Below are 19,961 nucleotides of genomic sequence, written 5' to 3'. Positions count from 1 at the left end.
TACTTTTCTGGTTTGATAACGTGGCAGTATCGACTAATTGCAATTAATCCCATAGTCTGAAGAGACACCAGTCCAAATGTCAAAACTCCGAAACCGTGAAGTCGACAAAAAGTCTCGCCAAACATCCACTGGCTGTGAAACAGGGTTACAACTGTAAAAGGCATACAGAAGGTGGACATGAGAATATCGCTTACACCAAGTGCTATCACAAACACGTTGGCAAGCGTACGAAGTCTCTGGTTTCTGTACGCGGCGTAACAAGTTAGAACATTGCCGAAGAGGGCGACAATATTAATAACAGCAAACAAAACTGTTTCAGTCCACTCTAGAGCCTTAGTTCGCGTGGCAAGCTCGACAGAAAGTAATCTATTCATGACCTCGTGATTCAAGGAAGCTTAAACAATTCGAATCTATCTGCGAAAGTGTTCGGGTTGTGTTATTTCTTAGCTAACTGTGTGAACCATTAGCATTCTTTAGATGTAGTAGATGCGGGTGTGCCTTCTAAAATAACAGTGGTAACGCTCTGTCCGTCTGTTTATAGGCGATGGTGACTACGTTCCTGAACCGAGTATTATTACTGATACCTGTCTTGTTACCCTTGCTCTTTCCTCAAACACTAAAAAAATTCACCAGAATTACTCGATACTGATTGGTCGAGAGCAGAGCAATTAATTCTAAATCGTGTTTCGTAGGGGTTGAACTAAAAACTCTAAGTATAATTTAGCGAAAAGCTGCCACAAAACACGATAAGAATTGGCGGGATCTTTTTGAGACGTAATCAATGAAACACTACAAGTAATAAAAATTTAAACAGCAAGAAGATCTGTCATCCATTGCGACGCTCTTTTAACACCGTTAAGAAAAGTACGCGAGGCGCAACTAGGACATTGCCATAACGAAGAACAAATATAAGCGACAAGCAGGAATAACGACATTAGCTGTTCAACTTCCGGCCTGTCATTATCATTTAATTCATATTTTTACGCATTTATTTCAAGATAAACGAATCACTTCTGTGAGTGCAATTGTAAGTGCACAGTAATAGCCAAGGAGACTAGAGATGCGTAAACTAACTTTAGGGAAACATTCAAGTCGATGAGTCCTTACTAGGATGAAACAGCTGCCTTAGGGGCCGACACTATAACTTTTCTTTACAGTTTTAATACAGTTTTAAGACAGGGGACGAGAACAAATGAAATTGTCCATAACCTACAGACAATGTTCCCGAAGTAACACAAAATTATCAGAAAATTACTCAAGAAAACATGTGTGAACCGGTAAGGAGAAGATATACTAGTATTATGATAAACACTGCTATTGTTACTGACCGTTTTGAAGCTGTATCTGTCAGTTGAGGCAGATAAATTAACTTCCTCGTTTTTGCCCCTCATTGGTTGCGTAGGAACACGTGTTTGTAGAGCAGCAGCTCGTGACAGCACGTAGGAGGCGTGGCACTGACGCGGGACACTGGATCGAATTATTACTACGGTAGTAGAGTAAAATCCCGCATGTGTAGTAAGAACCCGGCCCGTCTGGAAGTTTAAGAACCTGCTGGCAGAAATTTGCCATTTTAATACCCCCAAAATACCCAAAATACCCAAAGGAAGTGTTTCAATAGTGTCCCAATTAGTTGTTTTTTTTTTTAAAGCTAAATATCATTGAGACTTAAATAATTCACTCATTCATTCAATAGGTAGCTTTTCGTGCAAAATTTATGCATTGCAGCAAAATTACGACGCTGAGTGCGAAAAAATACTACTTAAGTTTCTAAAGTCATTGCATTTCGCTGCTGTGTATCTTACGACAACATTTCTACAGGCCTATCGGATTTTGGCAGATGAGCTTAGATCCCGAACGACAAAATATGATTTTGTGGCAGCGGTGGGATTCGAACCCACGCCATCGAAATGACTGATGTCTAAAACCAGCGCCTTAGACCACTCGGCCACGCTACCAGCTCTTTTCACAATTTTTTGATAATATTTAATAATCGTGCTACGACCCCGAGTTTTCTAATAGAAAACGAAGGCGAGTAGTATAATAGTTTAAGTACGCACTCTTACGGATTACAGCACAAAACCTACAGTGCGCTGCTCTTGAAACTCTTAAAATACACAAAATTGCAGGTTTGTGCTGCAAACCTTTAGTCTGTTGTCACAAGAGACTGGCGCGCGTACGGTTGTATATGGACAAAGTGAAAATCACAACTTTTTGACTCGATGGAGTGCCAAATTTTCTTAGCCATGGGGCTCTGCTGTAGTAGTTAACAATAAGATTTTGTGCTCGAGATTTCTTTCGCGTGATGGTTGACGAGGGCGCAGTTGTTAAACAAATCACGTTAGCCCGATAAAGAAGATGGAGGGCTTATGTGTCGGTTTTCGGAAAACATTTGGAAGAACAACTTTCCAGTCCCTATAGGCCCCTTGCACTGGCCACTACTATTTTATTCTGTTTTTTATTAATATTAATATTATTATTATTATTATTATTATTATTATTATTATTATTATTATTATTTTTGTTAAATGATGACGAAATTGATAAACGATTCCAAACTATTCTGAACACAAGTAAATCAGCCAGCCAGTGTAATGCTTATTTCCTAGCCGTTCATCATCAGGACTAGTCCCGCAGAATTTTACCCTCGTGTGTGTGCATACCTTCACAAAATGTAGTCGAGGGTTGATAAACTGAATTTCTTCCATGTTTATCCTGGAACTTACAGGGCGGAAGGGCGGGAAGAACTCCACTTCCTGTTATACTGTTTGGCGTGGGTCTCCCTACTTCTTTGATCATATCCAATTACAGAAACTGCATGCGCTTGGAACGTTGGTATTTTTATACCGCCAAGGAGGCCTGGTAATTGGTCACAAAACAAAGGTGGGTACATTATTGGCAAAAAAAAATAAAGACGATTTTAATTTCGGACAAAAATGCCCGAAAATAAAACCGTCCGAAATTTTCAAACTTCCGAAATAGTTAGTGCAGTTTATATCTTGGAAGTAACCCCAACGCTCTTACTTTCCTTCATACTGGGCTTTAGGGCGCAAACTCTAGTGGAGTAACGGCATGATAACATTTGTGTTGTTTTCTCTTCATTGTATTGAGTCGCAAAACCTTCAAGGTGCAGTAAAACTATTATTTTCACAGATGCTGTTTCAGTCTAATTCGTGTTTCGTTTCGCAAATTTCCTTGAGCTATGTTTCAGCAAAATGTCCGAAATTGTTGTCCGAAATTTATCCGACATTAGATAAAAAGTACCGCAAATTTTACGTCCGAAATAAAACGTCCAAAAATTTTACGTCCGAATTTTTTTGCAAGTAACAGCAGACGACAACAGCGAAACTTAGGGCGTCTTACAATTATGAACATATGTTGTTACTGATATCTCCTAACGATGTTTTAGTAACATTAATTTTCCTTGCTGCTTAAGAGTTTCTTTAAAACTAAATTTTTTAAGATAGACGATGGATGATGTTTCATCCGAAACATGTCTTGTTAATACTGTTTATATGAATTTCAAACACATCGTGTGGTTTCCAAAGATCTTCCCAAAATGGCATACAAATCTTTGAAAATGAACAAGACATGACAAAATGCTAATATTACAAAACTCTACTTATTTATTCATTCATCTTTGCTAATTTATTGTCGCAAATTATCTTGAAATTGTCCCGAGACAAGAACAATACATAAATATATGCTTGCCTATATCCTGACATGCACAAAATTTCCTTCGTGTATCCGAGACGCTTAAGCCTGGTTTTCACCAGCGACGCTAAGCACAAGCGCAAACACGATATGTAGTCTTATTTCACCGTGAAAACGGCCCTGTCACAGGCATAAGTACAAGCGCAAGCACAAGGACAAGGTTCAAAATGTTTCCTTTTTCTTGTGCTTGCGCTCATGCTTGCGTTTGCGCTGCAACAAGTGAAAACGAAATACCGCTCAGGCATAACACAAGCAGAAGGATATTTACTAGACGTGGTTGTGTTTGGTCACTGAAACCACTGGATCCGGATTACCGCGCGCGCCTAAACCGTCAGTTTTCTAAAATGCCGGAAGGATCGGATGATTGTGTTTGTACTTGTGTTTGCGTCGAACTTCGTTTTCACTATAGGGTCGTCCCTATTGCTTACGTTTGTGTGCTTGCGCTTGTGCTTACGCTTGAGCTTGCGCTTGTGCTTGTGCTGAAAACCAGGCTTTAAAGTTCTCCTTGTTTCATCTATTTTACGGATATACCTTGTTCTATAAAACAAGTTTTAAAAGTAAGAAAATGCGTACTTTTATATATAAACAGTCGAACTAGTGATTATTTTAGCATACTGAGTAAACTTACTTGGTAAAATTTTAATGAAACACCATGACAACTCCTCCTTGGTTATCATTCACTTAAATCTCACTACCGCTTATGCTTCGTACGTATTGTTCTAAGGGCGCGCTTCACTGTTTCTTTAGTTTGTTGTATTATTTTCTCAGCCAATCCGGTTTACCCTTCTGAGAAGTGCGTGACGCCTCAAACAAATTAAACAAAACAAATCAATTCCGTCATTTTACTTTTAATACACGGCTATGAAATGAAAAATGAAAGTGTATGTTATATAAAAGCCATGTGATATGAGCAACATTTTCCTACAACTTGTCGCACAACAATGCTTCATTGTAAGTTGAAAAGCGTTGTTGTGCGTATTGCCATTCGTGTTGCATGTTGTGTAATAACTACTCTTGTGGAATAATTACTGGCTCTACGTTAAGGAGCTACGTCACGGTTTGTGCACCTTGAAACGTTTAGCCTAAATTTTCCAAGTCTGTCGTTTGCAATCCGTGTTAATCTTCTCCATCCTTCTCCATCGCTGTTCCTTTATGATTTATTATTATCTCTTTGGTGTTTTTCCATCTTAATAAACTACAATTTTCGTGTTTTCTTCAATTAAAAGGTAATTTTGTACGTTGCCCAAATAACTCAAAATGCCGTGACTGAGCCCCTTTAATTAATTTCCATGACTGTTAAAAACACGGAAAAAATGTTTGCAAATGAATGTAAACGTTCATTATTATCATTCTTGCCGCACAACAAGAACCATTTTATGCAAAGGTACAAGACGTAGGTAGAGAGTTTATAATATTACAAAACACATTATCCTTGCTGTGTTGCACACTAATAAATTAATAATTTCAAACTGTTGTTTGTAATACAGCGAAATATCTCGCTGGACATTTCATAGGTAAAATTTGTATAATTATAATAAACATTTCTCTCGTTATGTTGTGTACGCTAGTATCTACAATTCAATTCAACATTCTTGGGATACGAAATTTGACACTTTTTTTAGTTTAAAACAATTTACCAAATTAGAGAGTAGTATACCCACAGCAATGGAACAACGCTTTAAGTAAACTGTTCATTGTGGTTACTTTTCTTCATCCGTACTTTTAAAATCATTTATTGTTCAGTGTTAAATCCCCCTAAAAGTTACAATTGTTTGCGAACATAGATGTCCTCTAATACAAGACCTTTTAGGTGCAAAAAAAACAAATGTCTCATTTAAGAGACGCGGGGGATGATTTACAAATTTGAATACATACAGTGAGTGTTTGCGGTGAACAGGGCCAAAGATGTTTCACCATTGTCGGCCAAGTGATTTTTGCCAGCCTTCCTGATCGAGGTCGTAGCATATTAATAAAATTTTCTACGTGAGAAACAGAACAATGTTTGGTTCTTATGGTGATTTCTCTTTAAGTTTCTTTCTACAAGCCAGACAAGTCTGTAAACTTAGTGATTAAGCCATCACTGCCGTTAGATCTTGCTCCACTGTCAGTATGCGCGCTCCTCTCGTGCTGGGATGTTCACGCTGACCACTATGTTATATATAGGATGCCCGTATATACTCTATATCACGTATCTTTCCTGATATAGCCATTCACCGAGCCGTTCATGTGCCGCTTTTTAACTACAAAAACAGTCGACTCCGCATCGCTGTCCTCGTCCGTATCGCTTAACATCAAGCTTGTACTCAAGTATTTACCTGGAGGAAAAATAACTAAAATTGACGGATGATCTCATACCAACGTTATTACTGAGCCGATAATTATGGCGGCAATGACGTGATTGACAATTCAGAACTCAAAACAAGCATGAAAACCAATGGCAGGCACGAGAAAACATGAGACTAGAGGCAAGCAAGAGCGGAAAAACGTCTCAATGGTGCTAAGCGCGGAAAACACGTCACGGATGGTGAGCGCTGGAAAACGTTGATGAAGAGGGCGGGAAAAGTGCAAAATCACGCATGATTGGTCGAGGGAAAGCAATCAATACTAAAAATAATTTTTGAGGTTGAAGAAGTGATCATAATGTGAAGCCCAAAAATAAAAATTCTATATGGTTATCTTAAGAGATTCCCGTGAGATACTCTTAGCGGTACTTGCACAGGCTGCCTCTTGAACATATTTGAGAGTGAGGTTAGCAAACGAAATTCCAGCAGCAAAAGGGACAAACCCTTCAAGTCGCTTACCTCCTTTTGGTAGCATCTCCATACTCTCAAGCTTGTCATCTTCGTCCTCGTCAATAACAGTGTACCGATGGCGCCTCTTCCCACGACCACGCCTCCTAAACAAAATGACATCAAAAAGTAAGCTCCCCTATCACAACCCAAACAATAACTTCTAGTAAACCTTTAAGGCACTCAAAGCGCAACTGACCTAAGTAAGCAACTCTGTTCAGTTTTGGAGACTACAATTTGCTGGTTCTCTCGGAGGCGTGATTCACATTCCCAAGGCTTCAATTTTTTTTAAAATTTCGTCCTTTGTAATCTGTCGAAAACTTTTAAAATCTTTACCATCCCTGCTTGTTTTTTGATGGTCTCACCTCCGCGACGCTATTTACGACTCGGCCATGTCCGCTTTCGGAAGAAAAGAGCGCAAGAATGCTGACTGGTTCGAGGCGCATTGGGATGAAATGCAGCCAGTCACGGAAGCCAAAAGGATAGCCCTGCTGGCATACAAGCAGAACTCTTGCCATAGCACACGCGACGCCCTCAGAGTAGCTAAGAGCAAAGCCCAGCAGACCGCCAGCCGCTGTGCTAACGTGGACTGGCAGAACCTGTGCGCCAAGATCCAGACAGTCGCCGCCTCACGGCCTCACGAGCGTCAAAACAGCACCGCTCAAAGCGAAGTCTGGCGAAGTCATCATCGACCAGAGCAAGCAGCTGCAGCGTTGGGTCGAGCACTATCTCGAGCTCTACTCGACCCAGAACATCGTGACAGACGCTGCCCTTGATGCCTTGCCCGGACCTGCAGCCATGGAGGAGCTAGACGAGATGCCCACACTAGAGGAGCTCAGCAAAGCCATTGACAACCTCGCCTGTGGCAAGGCACCAGGGTTGGACAGCATACCAGTAGAAGTCCTAAAGCATGGCAAACCTTCCATCCTCCAGCCGCTTCACGAGCTCCTCTGCCATTGCTGGGAGAAAGGACACATCCCACAAGACATGAGAGATGCTAGTATAGTCGCCCTTTACAAAAACAAGGGTGACCGAAGCGATTGTAATAACTATCGCGGCATTTCACTCCTCAGCATTGTAGGCAAAGTCTCTGCACGTGTCGCACTGGGTCGCCTGCAGAGTCTTGCTTCGCGAGTTTATCCAGAGTCCCAGTGTGGCTTCAGAGCCGGCAGATTCACAGTAGATATGATCTTCTTCCTCCGCCAGCTGCAGGAGAAGTGTCGTGAGCAGCAGCAGCCATTGTTCCTCGCTTTTGTGGACCTGACAAAAGCCTTTGACCTGGTCAGTCGTAGTGGGCTCTTCCAAATCCTTCAGAAGATCGGCTGTCCACCAAAACTCCTCGCCCTCATCATCGCCTTCCACAAGGACATGCAGAGCACCGTCTGCTTTGATGGAGCCACCTCGGATGCCTTCCCAGTCAGCAGTGGAGTAAAGCAGGGCTGCGTTTTGGCGCCAACCCTGTTCGGGATTTTCTTCTCGATGTTACTTCACTACGCCTTTGCCGATTGCTCGGAGGGTGTATACATTCGGACGAGGTCAGATGGCAAGCTTTTCAACATTGCCAGACTCCGCGCCAAAACCAAGACTCTTAAAGTGCTCATACGCGAGCTGTTGTTCGCGGATGATGCTGCCCTGGCATCCCACAACGAGGCAGGCCTTCAACGCTTGGTTGATAAGTTGTCTCACGCCTGCAAGGAGTTCGGCCTTACCATCAGTCTAAAGAAGACAAACATCCTAGCCCAAGATGCAGAGACACCTCCCGTCATTACCATCAGCAACACTGAACTGGAGGTCGTGGACTCTTTCACTTACCTAGGGTCAACAGTGTCAAGCAAGGCGTCGCTAGATGTCGAGATCAGTTCAAGGATCGCCAAGACAGCCGGCGTTATGGCCAAACTCAACAAGAGAGTGTGGATTAACGACCTGTTGAGCGAGAGGACCAAGCTGCAAGTCTACCGATCTTGTGTCCTTTCCACTCTCCTTTACGGAAGCGAGTCGTGGCCCACATACGCCAGACGAGAGAAGCGGCTCAACGGGTTCCACCTCCGCTGCCTCCGGCGTCTCCTTCAGATCAAATGGCAGGACAGAGTCTCCAACAACAATGTTCTTCAACGAGCCGACATGCCGAGCATCCCTACACTACTCATCCAAAGACGCCTACGGTGGCTCGGTCATGTTCACCGTATGGAACCCGATCGCTTATCAAGGCAAGTCCTCTACAGGGAACTGTGGGAGGGCGCCCGACGCGTGGGCCGACCACTCCTTCGCTTTAAGGATGTTTGCAAGCGTGACCTGCGACTCGCTGAATTCAATCCCAATACCTGGGAGGTCCTCGCGCAAGACCGCGCCGCCTGGCATCACGGTGTGAAGGAGGGAACACTCAGGGCCGAGACGAAGGCCAGGGCCGAGGCGACAATCAAGCAGGCGGCGAGAAAGGAACGACAAGTATCAGTTCGTGAGGCCACCAACTACATCTGTACCAGCTGCAACAAAGACTGCCACTCAAGAATCAGGCTTTAGAGTCACTTAAGAGCCTGTCGATACTGATGCGCTGACCATCGCCTCTCCGAGACGAGGATGCCATATATATATATATAGAGAGAGAGAGAGACAGAGAGACAGAGAGAGAGAGAGACAGAGAGACAGAGAGACAGAGAGACAGAGAGACAGAGAGAGACAGAGACAGAGAGAGACAGAGACAGAGACAGAGACAGAGACAGAGACAGAGACAGAGACAGAGACAGAGAATCGGAGCTAATCATGTTCTGTCCCTTAGGGCTAAATTTAAAAATTCGTGCGGCAAATGCATGCCATCACCACGGTTAAGCGGATTAAGTGTTAATTTCCCATGCTTCTAAAATACGTCTGTTGCGCCAATTTGTGCTTGTACGTAAAATCTTTGAAGATTCCCAGGAGATGGTGTGGCCAGAGTGTAAACAATGTTCCGCTAAAGCTGACTTGTGCGAGTGTTTGTTTACAACCGCTTTTTGATGTTCTTTGAGCCGGGTGGAAAATTCGTCCTGAGTGCCGCGATCACATGTTTCATTTCCTTTGATTGTTGGTCAACAGAAGACGGGATAGCTTCTGCACGATCAGTCAGAGACTTGACCACAGCCCTTTTGTGAGCAACGGGATGGTGAGAAGTCTTAGCTTCACCACGCTTCACAAAGCTGGGTTTACGTCGATGGGTTTTCAACACCCTGGTGCTAGTTTTATGCTTTTCTTCTTGCGCCGAATGGAAGGAAAAAAAGCGTCTAGCGATAATAAAGCTTTTGTTTTGACGAGCGTGCCACATCTTGCAGAAATGTTCATTACAGGCCTCGAGCCCCGTTTTGTTATGTAATATTAATGAGGTTTACGTTTTTTTTCTATATGATGGTTTTTTTTTTTTTTTTGAACAGGAAAGGCCAGAAAAACGCCATTCTTCTTTACTTTGAAAAGCCTTTCAAGTAGGCAGCAATTATTTTTTACTTCATAGGCACTTTAAAGGCACCGCAGCTTGCAAATTTTTGCATGTAATTTAAGCATGCATGAACATTTGGTTGCGTGCAGACAAACTTGTGGCTTCGCTCATCTGTCGTTAGGAGACGTTCAAATTAATGGTAAAATTTCAGCTAATTTATTTGCAGCAAAGTCAATTGCCTCTGATATAAATGGACCATTGGGACCTTTTGAAAAAGCTGGACTCTACTCAGAGATACAAGCGTCTCATGCAATATACGCAAGCTTGTCCTCAGCTCGTACTCGTCTCAATATTTTTGTTCGTTCGTTCGTTCATTCGGCATTCATTCATTTAGAAGAGATGATATCACAGTGGCAAACAAGGTGGACGTACTGAAGGAACACCGCGTACGAAAACTTCAAGATCATTTGACGTTTTTTCTTTTTTTTCTGTTTTTTTTTTTTTTTTGAAACGAAAATGGTAGAGAAAATAGCTTACTGGCCTTGAATTGTGACCTGCTAAAGCAGCTTTAGGGGCTAATAATTATTTAAAACAGTCGCACAGAAGTTTGCAATGACATGTAAATAATCTCGGCACATTTTTTTTTTTTTCTATTTGTTACTCGAACGTCTGGTGCATTCCGCCTTTATAACACATTGGACACTGATGTTGGGACACTGGGCACCTCCAAGTCGTAATTTAATGATAATTAACGAAGAACGTAAATTAAAATCGACTTTTGAAAGTGAGAGGGGCGACATGTTTTTTTTAATCTATCCGTCCCCGAGATCAAGCGTAAATTCTCATTAGTAATCATCATACATTTCTTAGTAATTGTCCTTGTGAGGATTTGGTGTTACATCGATATAATATCCACCTTGTTCTTGCCACCTGTCTATGCAGACAGCATATTAATATTCGGATAAGAAAAGAGGTGCCTATTAGCTTTTCAAGTTTCGTTTAAGCAGTAATAGGTTTGGAGCTCGCGTTTTTGCCAGGTTATAGAAAAAGAAGGAACTGTTCCCTCGAATTATTGGCTTCTGTTTGGTCGACTAATAGGGCTTATTATGTATAAGAAGAAGTTTCGTGCAACAAGACCGGAAATAGATTGCCAAGGAAATTGCTAATTATACGAGACACGACATGTACGTTAAATCTGCATCATGAACGTATTTCTTTTAGGTACAGTTGTATGTATGGCAAATTTAAACGAGAGTGGGTCTTCATCTTTGGCAGGTTTGGCATTTAATTCGATATTATTTTTACCCTTGCGTCAAGACCTCTTGTGTCAACCTTCGCTGAAAGAGTGATTATTTCAAAATTAGCGGCAGGTAAACATCACGATCACAGCCATTTTCGTTATTACACTGTAAATAAAAATATAATAAAATCTGATGTTCCTATTTAGTTTCTTTTTATATACTTTTTTCTGACACTTTCACGAGCTTTTTTTCGAGTTATTTGTTTCTATCGGATTACGGAAGTAAACCTTCTACAAGTACGAGCTGAAAAACCGAACAAGTAAATAATAGAACAGATTTCTGTTGCTGGCGCAAATTGGCCTGCATTGCGGGTGGTTTTAAACAAACGGCAGCAGATTAACTTCCTCTGACATGCAATTTCAGTTACAGGCTAAGAAAAGGTAGGGAAGATTATGCTTCTCGTGCTAAGAAACCGACTATTTTAATTCAAAGCATCGATTATATACATATGATACAGAGTAAAATTATGTTCACATCACAACATAAGAAAATTAAAGTAATTTGATAATTTAATAATGGAATTAATCCAATTTCGACGTTGTTTACAAGACTTAAAAGGATCGATCGGGTAATTTTTCAAGGATTTACGGTAAGCACCTCAAGTAGGCTGTTAGACATGAAGAGGAAAATACCCAGCATCAACCTTTTATCAAGTAAAACACAGCTTTTTTTCTCTACTGCTGTCACTTTTGTTTCATATTTTAGAGGTAAAGTTGCTGATTTAAGATTCGTTTCATTTCTTCGTTTCAGATTCTGACAGTGCATCATTTTTTAGAATGAATTGGTTATGAGCACAATTGCGTGTAACAGTTTATCACATCACGTCCAAATCTACGGCTAAACGGAGATCATCAGCGACCGTCTTGTCTCCCGATTCAAACGAAAGACTTAAAACTAACCCTTGATCTCGAAGAGAAGCAGATGGCCATCTAAGATATCATTTAATTTAGAAAATTGAACAGAATATCGTGACATTAACAGTCTATACTACGCTTGATTTCTTTATTCTCGTCACATGTCCGCGCTTGACAAGATTAATACAGTACGGCGGAGAAATATGGCACTGACTTTGCGTAAGACCGAATAGAAAGGGTGTGATGCGATTTCGAAAAAAAATTAGGTATAATTTCTGCCTATTGATTCGTTTCCCAAATTATCAAGAATCCGTCAAGAGACATCTTTAGCTAAACTGAAGAAAACTTAATGAAGATACTATCTATATGAATTACAAAGCAGGTAAGGAGTACATTTTCAAACTCACCCTGCGCCCGAGTTGGACAAAGGATTACTGGACTCCATGACACGAAAACGAAAAGCAGAGAAACACTCATTCTTAAACTGCGACTCATATCTCTATCTAATCAATCTCAGATACAAGTCATTATAGTATCCATTAATCACCAGTGATGTCTGGTCGAATTATGCTTAAACAAAAGCTAACAACGACTAATGAAAGATGGCATGATATGACTCACAGTTAAAACAACGCTTTGATGTCAGACATAAGCCAATCATGTCACTTTTTCGCGTGACGGATGACTCAGCAGACCACAGCACGCATATGCTTTAATTCTGTTCTATTTGTTTATTTGAGGATCCGGTTATTTAATGAATTTCTTTACCGAGGTTGGCTGGATATGTCTAAAGGATAGCCATTCTTGTGTAAATGTGAACTTTTTCTTTATTCGAAATAAAAGACATACAGGTAAGCTAATTCACTGTCTTCAAGCGATATTAAAAGGGATTTTCTGCAGCTAGACCTTGGATCCCAGAAGAAACCAAACTTCAAACATTCCGGTTTTACTTATCACAAATAACTACGCGCAAGATGACTCAGCTTCAGATTCTCGCTATTTCTTCTCATCGCATCAAGCTTTTTGATTGCTATACTCTCATCAGTACCATATCCTCACTGCATACTCATTACCTCATCGCATAAGATTAAGTTATGGGAAGAGTCCGCGACTGATGAGGCAGTAGGCATGCAACGAGGATATGGGCAGATAGGAGCTTGGTCAACCGCCACAAGGGGAGGTGAGCGGGTCCCAAAAGACGACTGTCTTTGTGGAGTACAGGACGAAAAGACCACGCTTCAAGCGGAGAGACCAAATATAAACTCCAAATGGCGCAAAGCATTACTGACGCCACCAGCACGGGCGAAAACGGGGGAATGCTATGGAATAACAGCATGTTTTGCAATGAGCTAATTAATTATGCAGTGAGAACAGTTTGAATGTTATTTTTGTGAACTGGATGGCTTATTAAGTTCGTATCGTTAATGGTTTCCCTTTTTCATCCGGTGTGTTGCCCTGAATTTATTTCATTTTAAATGATAAATTCTCGATGTTGAATACCCGAAGGGGTTGTAGAATATTGGGAGTAAAAGGCGCTCAAAATCAATAAGGTTTACGACGCAAGATCTTCTAGTCAGAGCTTACACTTTTTCATAATGTCATAAAACTTTTGCAATTTTGTTCCTTGACATCAGGAGTCTGTTGATAATTCCCAGACAGCACTTGTTCCCTTAAAATAATCCAAAATTATCCGTTTTTCCATGTAACATGATGACCTTGCCCCCTTGTTCCCGAAAATATCTTTAAGTCTCCAATAGGTGAAGAAAGCGAAAGATAAAGATTGTCAAATAGACGTAGTTTACCTAAAGTACACGTTGTCAATATAGAAGAAATTGTGATCATTATGCGACCAGTGTTTATATTCACAGTTTGACTTCGTCATTCTTAAAGTAGTTCATGTTTTTATTGAAGAAGAATTCGCGAAAGGGTTGTGAGACAAACAGAGCACTGACAGGGCTAGAGACAAATTGAGGTGGAGGGAAGATGCTGCGGCCCTATATGCCATGTGGCATGTAGCGGACAATTATTAGTTATGTAGTTTACGCGGCAGGTCGATGCCGTTGCCCGGAGTGTGGCCGTCACCATGTCAAGAGTGCGAGTTGGGGCGTTCAGTGTATGTGTGAACCAGTACAGCCAGTCAGCCATTCACCAGTTGCCTGGCACTAAGATGGACCACATCGCTGAAAACGTGCTACCACTATAAACCCTTCACCAGACACCCCCATAGAACGAAGAGGATTCAGTTAATTTAGTTTTCACCTGCAATCATGGACAAAAGTCTTGAGACAAATTTGCGCTCTTGGCGCTTTTTTGCACACACGCCAGACAACAGTCGCGAGCAAAAACAACTTTACCTACTTAGCCCCTCCCCCCAACCTACCTACAATGTGTAATTTCGTCTGAGTTTTAATATTGTATTTAGTAGGGAGGGGGGAATAGCAACGGCTCGTTAAAAAGAATTGCAGTGCTTTTTCAAACTTCAGTGAAGAAGATAAAAGATAAACACAGACAAGCACGTTGAATGGCATCAGTATCCCAAGCTCTTTTGTCCACCATTGCAGTTCTTGCTTTGTTTTATTACGGTTTTCAGTCTGATAATTTATGGATTTTTAAAAGATATATTACACTGGTTACAAAACGAGCACACGATTCATAGGGCGAAAAGAACTATCCCCCTCCTCCCAAGGACAAACAAACAAAAACGTACAAAAGAAAAAAAAAAAACGTGCGAACCTTTCTCGTAATATAAAAACCGGTGTCAGCGTAGACAACAAGAAGAGAATCTTGGCAATGGAGTCGAAGTTAAAAATTACATTGTATAGTCTTGATAATGTAAAATTATAACTACATCAGTTATTGACAGGGAGTGGCTCGGCGAGATATCAGAATTTCTCTTATTTTCCTAAATTCTTGGTTCCAGACCTCGCACCAGTTGACCGCGTACTTAAATTTTATTACGGCCGCCACACAACACAAAATACGAGCGATGAAGGTAAACTTACATTTCTTTCCAAATCTTAAATTTGCTAACCCTGAGGAATAAAAAATACAGCCCATCCGATTAATACGGTGTTGTCGTTTTAATTTCTTATATGCGGTGAAAAAAAATCGTCATGAATAAATCTAAGCGTCCCCTTAGAAGTGCAAAGACGAGGGAACAATGCTCTTGTAAAAACAGTCTACTGCATTTCAGATCGGAAAACAGTTCCCTAAAACTTCCCCAGTGAACTGTCTTTGGCTATAAGTAGAAGTAATAATTGCAGTCAGACAACCTTTCTCACTGGAGACGGCATTGAATATATATTTCCGAAAAGGGATTTATAATTCCGAAAACTCTCAGATTGTAAATATATATAGTGAAAATTTTTATGAAACATTTTGTCTCCAAGCCTTTAATTTGGAGCCAGAAAATGGGTGTCACGCGTCCAGCAACTCATATGTAGTTCGTCGAATGTCTGAGGTAGAAAAATAGTTGTGTAATTTTGAAGAAAATACTGTAAGTTGTTCCTCGTGAAATTGAACCCTGAATTCTCGAGCTAAGTATTCAAAGAGGCCACAACAATTTTAGCGTTATCTAAAGTTTTGTTGGTTGCGAAGAAAAAGACTATCTGATATCGTGTCGTTTTAGTAGGACAGTTTTGACTGGCGCTCGTACTGTGGGCTTAGTCTCCGTATGCAAAATTAACAACAGGGAACGAGAACGCTACTAATCAGAAGTTTTTAAAATGAGCAAAACAATAGCTATACACGTGCGTTATAATTCTCTGTACATTTCTTTGCCGCCCTCTACAAAACGAGAAATTGAGATGACCAAGTTCTGCGTAACCTGAGGGACGAAATCGACGACGGCTAATTTATCGTATTTCCATTTGGAATTGAAAGCTGTCATTGCATATTTAGCGTGAGCAGGGTTTTAGAGCCATTGGCGAACTGAGCAGATCTAAACAATTGGGAATTTCGCTGGTAAACAGTAAGCTCAGTTTTGACCAGGCATCGTGCTCGGCGTTTCCCTCGTCGTCGTTGGTAAAGCTATTTAGGAAGCTTTAGCAATGACGACAGCAACGCCGAGTACGATGCCTTGTAGAAAATGTATTTATATTTTATCTTCGAATATTGCAACTGTGTAAATCTGTTCAGTACGCCTATCGGTCTAAAACCTTGCTCAGGCCAAACATGCACCGACAGCTTTCAATTCCTAAAGAAGGTACGAAAAATTGGTCATTTCACGTCGCTGTTTTGTAGAGAATGGCAAAGAAATGTACATAGATTTATAAGAGCCGCCGCATATTAGCCGATTTTTTGTCGGCCGACAAAATATCTTCACTTGTCGGCTAGTGTGCGGTGAATTCAGACAAGTCTGCAACAAGATCGGGGCTTGTCAGGTAATTTTATCTGACAATGCGAGATCTAAAAACAATTTGTCGGGCCTTTTCGTCTAGTGTGCGGTGGACGAAGACAATTTGACGGGGCTCGCGCGCGCCTCAACCAAGTAGAAAATGTCATGAGAGTCACGTCAGCGTAAGAGGCGCCATCTTGATTTTAAATGACTCAGCCCCAAGCCTCGGCTGGTGTGCAGGAAGCTGATGGTCCGACAAATTTTAACCCGATTTGACCGCGACAAAAAATTTGCAGTTCAACAACAAAAAAATCGGCTAGTGTGCGACAGCCTTAATGCACGTGCACAGGATGATTGTTTTCATCATTAAATCTTTTGTTTTGGTGACGCCCTCGTTGCCGTCGCCGTCGTGCTTTGCTAAAGCTCCCTGTAATAATCAATATCTTGTTTAGGGACGTTCCAGTTGCAGTTGCCCTCGTGGTTTTTTAAGCTCTTTAATAGATAGCCAACGAAGCTGTGATCAGCTCATATCCAACAAGCGTTATTGAAGTAATTATTTTCTTAAAAATAGCCCCCACAATAATATAGAAAACTAAAGTAAAATGAAAATAAAAACGACCCAAACAATTACGCGTGCGCTTGACATATTTGTAGAGCAGGGTGTGATGGCTCTTGCTGTCTAATCACTCTGCAGTGAAACGAAAACAAAATAATTTCTAACGTAGTACAAGTAAAAAAAAAACAGTCTTGTAGGAGGGGGCATCTTGTTTATTGATCAAACATAAACAGCCTTAGCATAGTTTATTGTTATAAACATAAGCAGCCTTAGGATACTTATTAATACAACAAATGTGCTAAACAAAATATATATATATATATATATATATATATATATATATATATATACCAAAAACAAAATTTCCAGAATGGAGTGATCAAAAACGGAGACGCCATCGAGTGACAACTCCCAACGGACAAACTTCTTAAATAGCAGCTTTTTAGCATAATTACGTAGCCTGCACAGAAACGAATCTACATCCTGGTCCACGACTAACAACGCGAACAATTATGATGGATAACCCTGTGAAAACTCTTGAATTACAGTAAACACTGATCGAGATTTTAATAATCGCGTATATATACATACATACCGACCTACAATTTGACCGGTCCGGCTGGGCAGATCTGACTATAGTAAGCTTATGTCACTAAGCGCTATGTAATTTCCGCCAGCCATTTTTCCCATCTAAGCAGACCAGTTAGTTAGAGCGTTCTGTAAGTCAGAATCTAGTGTCCTTATGTACCCGCTATTCATCTGCAGGGAATTAACATTGTTCTAATGTAGATACCTGTATCATTCATATTTGTATATATCGAAACTCAATTAAACTAGAAACTATAGTTTATTAAGAATTTTTTACTTTCTACATGTAAGTACTGCATGCGTACACGAAAAACTATTAGGGAGTCAGTTTAAGTAACCACGGCGGCGACGCCGAGGACAACGTCGATTAAAAAAAAAAAAAAAAAAAAAATATATATATATATATATATATATATATATATATATATATATATATATATTTTACCGACGAATTTCGCGGTACTCTAAAGTTATTTACTTTGTTTATCACTGTCAAAACTGTCACGAAACTGCATCTGGGACACAGCGATAAATTTGAAATAAAAATTTAAAAAATTAGCCGTCGTGGTTCACCTTACAACAATACAATACAATCACTTTATTCGTATAGCGAATATATACAGTTCTATGTCGCTTTACAGTCATGAAAATAAAACTGAACACATTCTCCAGACAACGCAGAATTTAGTCATTTCATGCTGTTGTTTTTCAAAGGACAGTAAAGATATGTACAAAGAATTATAACGCACGTCCAGGGCCATTGTTCTGCTCATTAGCGACGCACCCGGTGCCGTTGCCGTCGTGGTTTTCTTAAACTCCCTATTTAACTGAGTAAGACCGTTGATTGAAATATTAGTTGATCTAGGCCCCTTCAAAATTTGTTTTCAATGCGTTTTCCGGAAATGATGCGTGTTCAATGATGTCTCTTTTTACTGAAAACGTATAAAAAGCTTCACGTCCACGCCACTACTTTCGTAGCACATTCCTCGTCCACACAAATTCTCGCTAAAACTTTCCAAGAGGTTAATCTGTGAAGAGTATTGTAAACACACAACCATAATCTGCGCCTACGATGTTATGTGAATGGCACTAGCATTTTCGAAAGGATCTGTTTTCGCTGTCCACACTAATGCGATTGATACTGGCCAGTTTTTAATTCATGTTGCAACGTCAAGCGACGTCACACATCGAGCGCGCGCGCTAAGTGAGACATACAGTGAACAAGTAGGGCTCGGTGCCGGCTGCGTTAACTTCACCTGCATTTGGCTACTTTCTATAAGCGTAACCAACAAAAGAATGGCACCGGTGATGCTAGTGGCTAGTTTTTTTGCCAATTCTTAATTGTACCTTTTCAAAGGAGAAACGGATATAGTTCTTGATCCAATTTTAATTATAACATAACTAAAGCAAAGCGTGCGCTCTGATTGGTTAATTTAGCGTGTACTATTTGCCCATGGGTGTACGCTGTTGACGTGTGTGCTAATGTTTACAAAGCAAATCTTTTGACAGACATTGTTTCCAAAGTAATGACCGACGTCCTTCTGCCAGAAATGCGAAACTGTCTTCATAGTTGTCTGAAGATGAAACTTTATCGAGTTACTGGTGTGCAGTCGGTTGTCATGAATGAATTTTCGCGCGCTTGTTTTCTCTTGTCATGTAAGACTACACGAACATTTTTTTGTGATGTAGCTCAATAAAAGGACTTCTCTTGTTCCAATGTCTCAATGTTATGTTATAAACAAATGGTAAACGCCATAGCGTGCACTATTGAGTTATGGATGCACTTGGGAGGTTTGTTAAGCACTCAAGAAGCTAGAGTCGCACGAGGCGATCGCCTCGTGCGACTCTTACGCTTCTTTCGTGCTTAGCAACCTCCCGCGTGCATCCATAACTCAATAGTCCACGCTATGGCGTTCACTATTTGTTAAATCTATAACTCATACAAAGCTCCATACAAACTCTCACAGTACTCTTTGGATACCTATTTAGTGTATTTACTTGGTTTAGTCGGTTCCACAGTGTCGGAGACTACATGTAGAAATAGGAAACAATTTGTAGACAAAGTAGAAACTACAATTCTTTATGTGAATGAATATCGATCGGGCGCAACAATTAGTCTCATCATAGAACCCATAACAGACTTTTGTCATCAACATTCAACAATCCAGGATAGTCAGTTTGACATCGTTTGACTGATGGACAATCGGTTGGTAATCTTGTTCCCGCAGCTCCTTGAAAACGATACCAGGCGCCATTGCTGGACAGTGATTCAGTAATGTCACATAATGGATTACGCAGAGATTTTTTATTGGTAATATTTCTATCAGAACTGTTTAGGGTTTCGTTTGGCATGGACTAACTAAAGAAAAAAACAAACACCAAAAGAAAAAAAAAAAATGAGAAAGGAGAGTGAGTTGAATTGC

At 40.6% G+C, this 19,961-nt stretch overlaps 1 protein-coding gene, 1 non-coding gene and 1 pseudogene across 2 annotated transcripts in view; 1 reads left to right on the top strand and 2 right to left on the bottom strand.

Moving 5' to 3' along the window:
• LOC149104593 (melatonin receptor type 1B-B-like) overlaps nt 1-751 on the bottom strand; it is a 1,310-nt pseudogene extending 559 nt beyond the window's left edge.
• The window catches only part of LOC149104582 (uncharacterized), a 148,006-nt gene that overhangs the window by 39,749 nt on the left and 88,296 nt on the right, over nt 1-19,961 (top strand). The window lies entirely within an intron of this gene.
• Nucleotides 1,874-1,955, bottom strand: Trnal-uag (transfer RNA leucine (anticodon UAG)). Its single transcript has one exon. It is a non-coding gene; the product is annotated as a tRNA-Leu (tRNA).

Source organism: Orbicella faveolata, unplaced genomic scaffold (assembly GCF_042242905.1).
Source record: "Orbicella faveolata isolate gen_17 unplaced genomic scaffold, um_ofav_v1 contig_34, whole genome shotgun sequence".
Lineage (NCBI taxonomy): Eukaryota > Metazoa > Cnidaria > Anthozoa > Scleractinia > Merulinidae > Orbicella > Orbicella faveolata.
The sequence above is the reverse complement of the archived record's forward strand: the minus strand, read 5'-3'. Positions and strand labels throughout refer to the sequence as shown.